Raw genomic sequence first — 7,184 nt, forward strand, 5'->3', positions numbered from 1 at the left:
TCCTCAGTGTGATACAGGACAGAAGCAAGGACCCTGGACAGTAGGGGGGTCCTCAGTGTGATACAAAACGGAAGCAAGGGCCCTGGACAGTAGGTGGGGGTCCTCAGTGTGATATAGGACGGAAGCAAAGACACTGGACAGTAGGTGGGGGTCCTCAGTGTGATATAGGACGGAAGCAAAGACACTGGACAGTAGGTGGGGGTCCTCAGTGTGATACAGGATGGAAGCAAAGACACTGGACAGTAGGTGGGGGTCCTCAGTGTGATGCAGGACGGAAGCAAGGACCCTGGACAGTATGGGTGGGTCCTTGGTGTAATACAGGATGGAAGCAAGGACCCCGCATGGATAGGGCAGCGGGCTGAGCCAAGTCTCCCCCAAGGCCGGAAACAAGGCAGGAACATTCACTCGCAGCATCTCGCCCACAGGCCCCAGCCAATTCAGTGGGCCAGGAAGGCTATAAAAGGCTCTCAGTTTGCAGAAAAAGAAGAAAAACCATCTTCATGTACAGGTGACTTGATCATCTATATAGAAAATTCCAAGGAATCTACAAAAAAGCTATTCTAACTATAAGTGAATGTGGTAAGGTTCTGGGATTTAAGGTCACTTTATGAAAACCCGTTTATTTGTAAATGCTAGCAACATACAATGGAACACTGATTTTTTAAAAATCCATTTACAATAGCTATTACAATGTTCAAGATATGTTTGTGTTATTTGAAATCAAGGTGTCAGCAGGCTGTGTTCCTTTCTGGAGAAACAGGAAGAGCATCTGTTCTCATCGTCCAGCTCCTGAGACCACCTGCTTTCACAGGCTCGTGGCGCCTCTTCCATCCTCAAAGCCAAAGAAACCGCTGGTTCCCTTGTTTCCACTCTTCTTCCCGAGTCACACCTCCCTCTGATCACAGCGGGGAAAGACTCTGAATTTAAAAGTTTATTTGGTTCTGAAGGGCCCTCCTGGAGAATCCAGGATCGTTCTCCTCTTCTCCAGGGCCCCGTGTTCATCACGTCTACAAAGTCCCTTTTCCAGGGAACCTAGAACAGCCACGGTTCCCAGTGGTTGGTGCTAGTACATCAGGGCAGGGGCACTGTTCTGCCTTCAACAATAACTCAGCCAGTGGAGAGAGAAACCACGATCATGAGTTGCATTAAAAATTACTGTTAAATTATGAGTTCTCGATAAATTCATTTATAGATTTAATGCAATCCCAACAACATCCCAATCAATGTTTCGTTCTGTTTTGTTTTGTTTTTCCTGGAGAACAAAGCTGCAGGACATACGGCATGGGCTCTCACGCGGAGCACAGAAGCAGAAGGGACAGAATCCGGGTAGAAAGACAGGCGTAGATAGCAATAGAACTGAAATCCAGAAGTTGGCCCACAGAAATATGATTAATTGATTTTTTGGACAAAGGTGCCAAGATAATTCATTGGAAAAGAACAATAGTTTCAACGAATGCCCACAAAGAATACACACCTGTGTGCAGAAACAGTGAAACATGACCACGTATGCCACATAGAAAAATTAACTCGAAATAAATCATGCAACGAAATCAAACTGATAAAACCATGGATCTTTGGGAAAAACATATAACAGAAACAATTAGCACCTTTGTGTTAAGATTTCTTAATAAGAGAGTAAAAAACTTGAACTTCAAAAAATTTACAAATTATAGATGAGACTTTATCCAACTTGAAATGTTTGCTCTTCAAAGCACATAAGAAATGAAAAGGCAAACCACAGACTGGGAGGAAAAAGAAAGTTGTAAAACGTATGTAACAGACTTCTATGCAGAATATATACGGACCCCTCTCAACTCAATAATAAGATGGTAAACAAACATTTAAGAAATGGGCAAATATTTGAACAGATGCTCTACCTGAGAAGATAAACATGTGGCTTATCTGCATATGATCTGCATATGAATAGATGCTCAACATCACCTTAGCCTTTAGAAGAATGCCGATTAAAACCATAAGGACATACCTCTTCACACCCACTAGGATGGTGAACGTTTAGGAGACCAGAAGCTCCAAGTGTTGCTGGGGATGCCGAGCAATTGGCACTCTCAGAGATGCTGGTGGGAATGCAAAGTAGGACAGCCACTTTGGAAAACCGCTCAGAGGTTTTGTATAAGCTCAACGCACACTTACCACATGACCCAGCAATTCCCATCCTAGGTAGGTATTTTTCTAAGAAAAGTGAAAACATCTGCCCATGCAGACTCGTGGATGAATATTCATGTGGCTCAGCTTCCTTTGTAGTAACTAGAGACTGCTAAGGACCCAAATGCCCATCAAATGGTACCACATGAGCACAGAGTGGTGCATTTGTGCGAAGGAATGCTAGTCAGCAGCACAGTGGAATAAAATATTGGCTTACCCACGCCACACAACAACCTGGATGAATCTCAGCGTCGTTATGTTACGTGAAGGAAGCCAGACATGAAACAGCAAAACTGCATGATTTGATTTACACAAAATTCTAGAAACTTCAGAGCTAGGGCAAGAGAAAGCAGCTCTGCATCGATGGGGGCTGGTGTGGGCGCGTGGATTGCCTGCAAAGGGCACAGCGGACTTCGGGGGATGATAGAAGGGTTCCATGTCTTGGTGGTAGTGGTAACAAAATTCATGGAATTATATACACTTGAAGTGGGTGCATCTTGTGTATAAAACAGTCTTCAATAAGGTAAAGCGTAAAAAGGCATTAGAAGAGGGAAAAAGAGTCATATATACTCAATCTAAAATAAGGCAGGAAGGGGGAACAAAGAATAGATGCGATAAAGTGAAAAGAGAAAGACAGTAGATTTAAATCAAGCATTCATTTAATAGAAATGGACTGAAACCTCCAATTAAAAGTGAGGGACAGTTAGAGTGGATGAACAGCAAGACTCTTAACAGATGTTGTCTATAGGGGATACAATTAAGTAAGAAGAACCGGGGGAGTCGACGGTAAAGATAAGCGGAGGGCACACAGGGACACACCGGCGGGGGCTACGGTGACGTCTTTCACGTGAAAGCACGCAAAAATTGATCTTCAAATCCTTGAAGTGAAAGTCTGCAGAGTTGCAAGAGAAAGAGATCCACAGTTCCAGTGGGAAGCTGTGACGGTGGCCTCCCAGCAATCAAACAAACAGTCCGGTATGTGTGTGAAAGCAGTAATCGTGAGGTTCCTGAGCTACGGGTGTGTCCACACCATTAACCCATTTAAATTGATCTGTCTCTGGAGTGCAGGCGACCCAAAGCAGAACCCACGCCCTTTCCCAGCCCTCACGGAACAGTCATGGAAACACACCCGACATGGAGCCTTAAAACAACTCCCAATCAAATGCAACAGACTAAAATCACACATCACGAGTGAGTTAAACATGTAACCATCTTGTTACATGAAACACCCATCTATTTGAAAACCGAATAGCCCCCTTGTAAACAACTCATGGGTCAGAGTGGGAATTCACAAGGAATATTAGGAAACATTAACCTGAACAAGAGTGAAGATAAAACATATCAAAATGTTGGGATGTAACTAAGTCTGTGGTTAAGGAAAACTTGTAGACTGAGACTTTTGAGCTGAAAGGAAGAAATGTATGAGTTCAATTATATATAATTCCACCTTCAGGAGTTAAGGGCTGGAGCATATCAAACCCAAGGAATTAGGAGAAGAAATCGATGGAACAGAAAATAGACAAGAGAGAAAATAAAAAAGTGAGAAGGCAGTTATTTGCAAGGATTAGTATAATCAATGAGTTTCCAGCTTGAACCATGAATGAAAGAGAAAACACAAGTCACCTGTCAATGGAAGGACGCGTCCGCATGTTGGAAGGACAATAAAGGAACATTGTGAACAACCTTGGCCAATAAATTCTACAACTTACCTACAGTGGAAAAAAAAAAAAAACACAAGAAAACACAACTTAACGAAACCAACAAAAGAAGAAATGAAAAATCTAAGACGATAAAGAAGACTTCCAACAAAGATAGTTTCCGGAAACCCGTAGTTTATGCGGGAATTCTACCACATGTTGGAGGACGAAATGGCAATGATCGTAGGGAAACATCTGAAAAACAGAGAAGAGAGCACTTGCCAGTCCCATCGGCCAGTGCAGCACAAATCTGAAACCCGACGTGGGTGCCACAGGGAAATGAGGATCACGGGCTTCACCAAATCCCAGCAAATCAAATCCTCTCGAAAGATAAGAATAATACATCATGACCACAAGCTTCAAAATCAAAGGAATCATAACTTTAAGAAGAAGCAGTGAATTTAACAACTTCACAGGATATAGTCCTCAACAAATTCAATTATGTGTCTATATACTAGATTCAAAAATTGGTGATGGAAACATCGAAAGTATTCTTTCTATTCAAACTGTCATTAAAAACATAGCCTCCCTGGGAATAAATTCAAGGAGAAATGTGTGTGTTCTCTATGAGAAAATCTGCCATCCATGGGCCACAACGAGAGGAGACAAACGGACAAGTGAAGACCGTGCGCAGAAGCAGGTCCCCCCCGCTCCGTGTGTCCACGTCGGCTCGTGGGGTTGTGCTAACAAAGCCGCCAACTGGATGATCTGAACATCGGGGACCTGTGCTTGGTGCTCTGGGGGCTGCATGCCCAAACCCCACGGGCCGTCGGGCGGGTGCCTTGAGTTCCGGGCCTCCCTCCTGCTCCCGTCCGCGTCGGGCCTGGGACTCTTGTTTCCCCACGGCCCTCCCCAGGTGTGTGTCTCTGTGCAGAATTTCCCCTTTCTAGAAGAACGCCCATCGTATGGCTTAGCGCCCACTCTAGCAACCTCATCCGAACTGGGTTTTCTTAGAAGACCCTTTACCCCAATAAGTTCACATTCACAGGTTCTGGAATTTAGGGTTAAAATCAATCCCAACCCAAACCCAAACTCAAGCAGTTTTACTTCCTTCTCTAGGAGTGGACAAGCCAATTCCAAGAAACACCTTGAAAGGGCAAGGACCTAAAAGAGCAAACACAACTTTGTGAAGGGGACAGAGTTTCCAGGACCAGCTGCCAATTTCCAGCTAACCACGGAGTGACAGGATCCAAGAGGCGTGATATGCGTCCACAGAACGTGGACCGGTGAGTCAGAATGGAGTCCAGAAACACAGTCACACCTGTTCCCTGCAACCAGATTCCAGAGCCGCTCTGGGGGCAAGAGAAGGGGGCCGAGCCGCTGGGTCACGTCAGGGAGACATTCGGAGCCCGCACCACACAGAAACAAATTCGAGATACAGCGCAGGCGTAAGCTTGGACAGCAAAACCACCAAATTTCTGGAAGAAGACAGAAGAACGGGTCATAACCTTCAGATAGGCATATGTTTCTCACTTCAGCTGCAGAAAGCACCAACCATAAAAAAAAAAAAATGAAAAATTTGTCTTCGTCAAAATTAAAACGTGAGCTCTCTGAGGGAGAGTGTGGAGACCGGAGGCGGCCGGCTGGCATGCGCCCGGGGCTGTCCGTCCCGCAGACGGGAGGGATGTGGCAGGTCCTGCCAAGCAGAGGGAGAAGCCACCAGAACCAGGAGGGGATTCTGGAGGCTGCGGTGGCTGCCAGCCAAAGGGAGAGCCTTTCAGGACGGGCCCCGGGAGGAACCAGGAGGTCACCCAACGTCCGCCGCAAAGGCAGCCCCAGGAAGGAGCCCCACGGGTTCGCTTCAGAGAGGAGGAAGGTACGGAAGGGTTTCGTGATGTCCCCTCACTGCCCATCACGTACGGGGGCTACTGAGCCGGGCCCGGTGCAGGAACCACACACGAGGACACCTCCCGCCCCCGGCTGACCGTCCAGGGGGCGGCAGAGGCAGGGGGACTGCATACCCGGCCGGGGCCTGACAGGGCCTCGCTGGCGGCCGGGCGGCCCGAGCGCCTACTTGCTGGGCTGCTGCTTCTCAGGAAACACGTCCCTGAAGCCTGCCGCTCACCTCGGCTGCCCACCCACCGGAGCCCGTGGAAGGTGGCTGGGGGCATTGTCGACATAGTCATTATCACACGGGGTCCTCTACCTTCTGGAAGAGACTCCTCCCTTGTCACCGCGTCATGGTGCGGACCGCAAGGGCACAGCCTGGCCTGTGGCGTCAGCCCCCCCTCCACGGCCCCGCAGCTCCGTCTGTACTTGGCTTTCGGTGGCCTGGTCACCGCCTCTGCCCCACCCCGCACGGGCCACAGGCCGTATGCTCCCAGGCCAGTCAGTGTCTCCTCCAAACCTCAGGGACAGCACGTGGGCTCGGCCCCTCGGGTCACAAGAGACAGTCTCCTTCAGGCCTTGAGCGGAGCAGAAGGAAAACGGTCACTGGTCAGCTCAGACCCCGAGCCAGGGGGTCCTCAGCATCCGTCGAGCTGTCGGCTCGGGATCCTGGAACCGTCTGTGAAGACACACGGACCAGAGTGGACGGGGAGGACGCTAGTCTTGGGTGGTGGACGCTCCGTGATCACGGCGGGGTGGGAAGCCACAGGAAGGCCAGTCCACCACCTCTTGTGTCCTCACGCCCTGCTCCAGCCGGGCTGAGGACCTGAGGCCTCGCTCCATGATGTCTCCTTGTCCGCATCTGGTTCGCCCTTCTTGGTTCACAGCCCCGGGGGCCTGCCAAGCTAGGGAGGTCACATCACTTCGCAAGGGGCCAGCAGTGTTCAGGGCCCCGGGCGCCACAGCGGAGGTTGGGGTCCGGCCACCCCTCCCACACTGCGGCTTCCTGACCCCGCCCCAGCCTTGCCAGGCTCCTTTGTTTCCCCGTAAAATGCGCACCATTCCACCCCGGATTCGGAGTGGCTGAGGTTTAGATGCTATAGATGAGGGTAGGATGCTACCACGGCCACCTCCCAGGGTGTGCTGCATCAGAAGCACCATGGTCAGGATGGCCAACGCTAAGGCACGTTCAAGGGGAAAGTAAATACGAAGACAGGCTCGGTGTCCCTCCTGCACGAAAGCCGGGGCGCGCGCCGTCCAGCTAGCAGCGCACGTCTGCTGCAGCTTCTCCCCTCCTCCCGGACCGTCGGCCCCCAAATGGGCGCTGTTTCAGAGCATAATGAGCAGAACATGCCCCGTTCTCCAACAAGCAAGAAACAATGGCATACACTGGAGCCGTGCAGCGACATCGCTAGGAGAGAGGCTTGTGCCCCCAGCAGAGCTGGGGCTTCGTTTCCCTTCCGCGCAGACCCCAAGGTGTCCTCCTACTTTGCGTCC

This window comes from Callorhinus ursinus, unplaced genomic scaffold (genome assembly GCF_003265705.2).
Source record: "Callorhinus ursinus isolate GAN/ISIS: 27379988/994484 unplaced genomic scaffold, GSC_fseal_2.0 scaffold48, whole genome shotgun sequence".
NCBI lineage: Eukaryota > Metazoa > Chordata > Mammalia > Carnivora > Otariidae > Callorhinus > Callorhinus ursinus.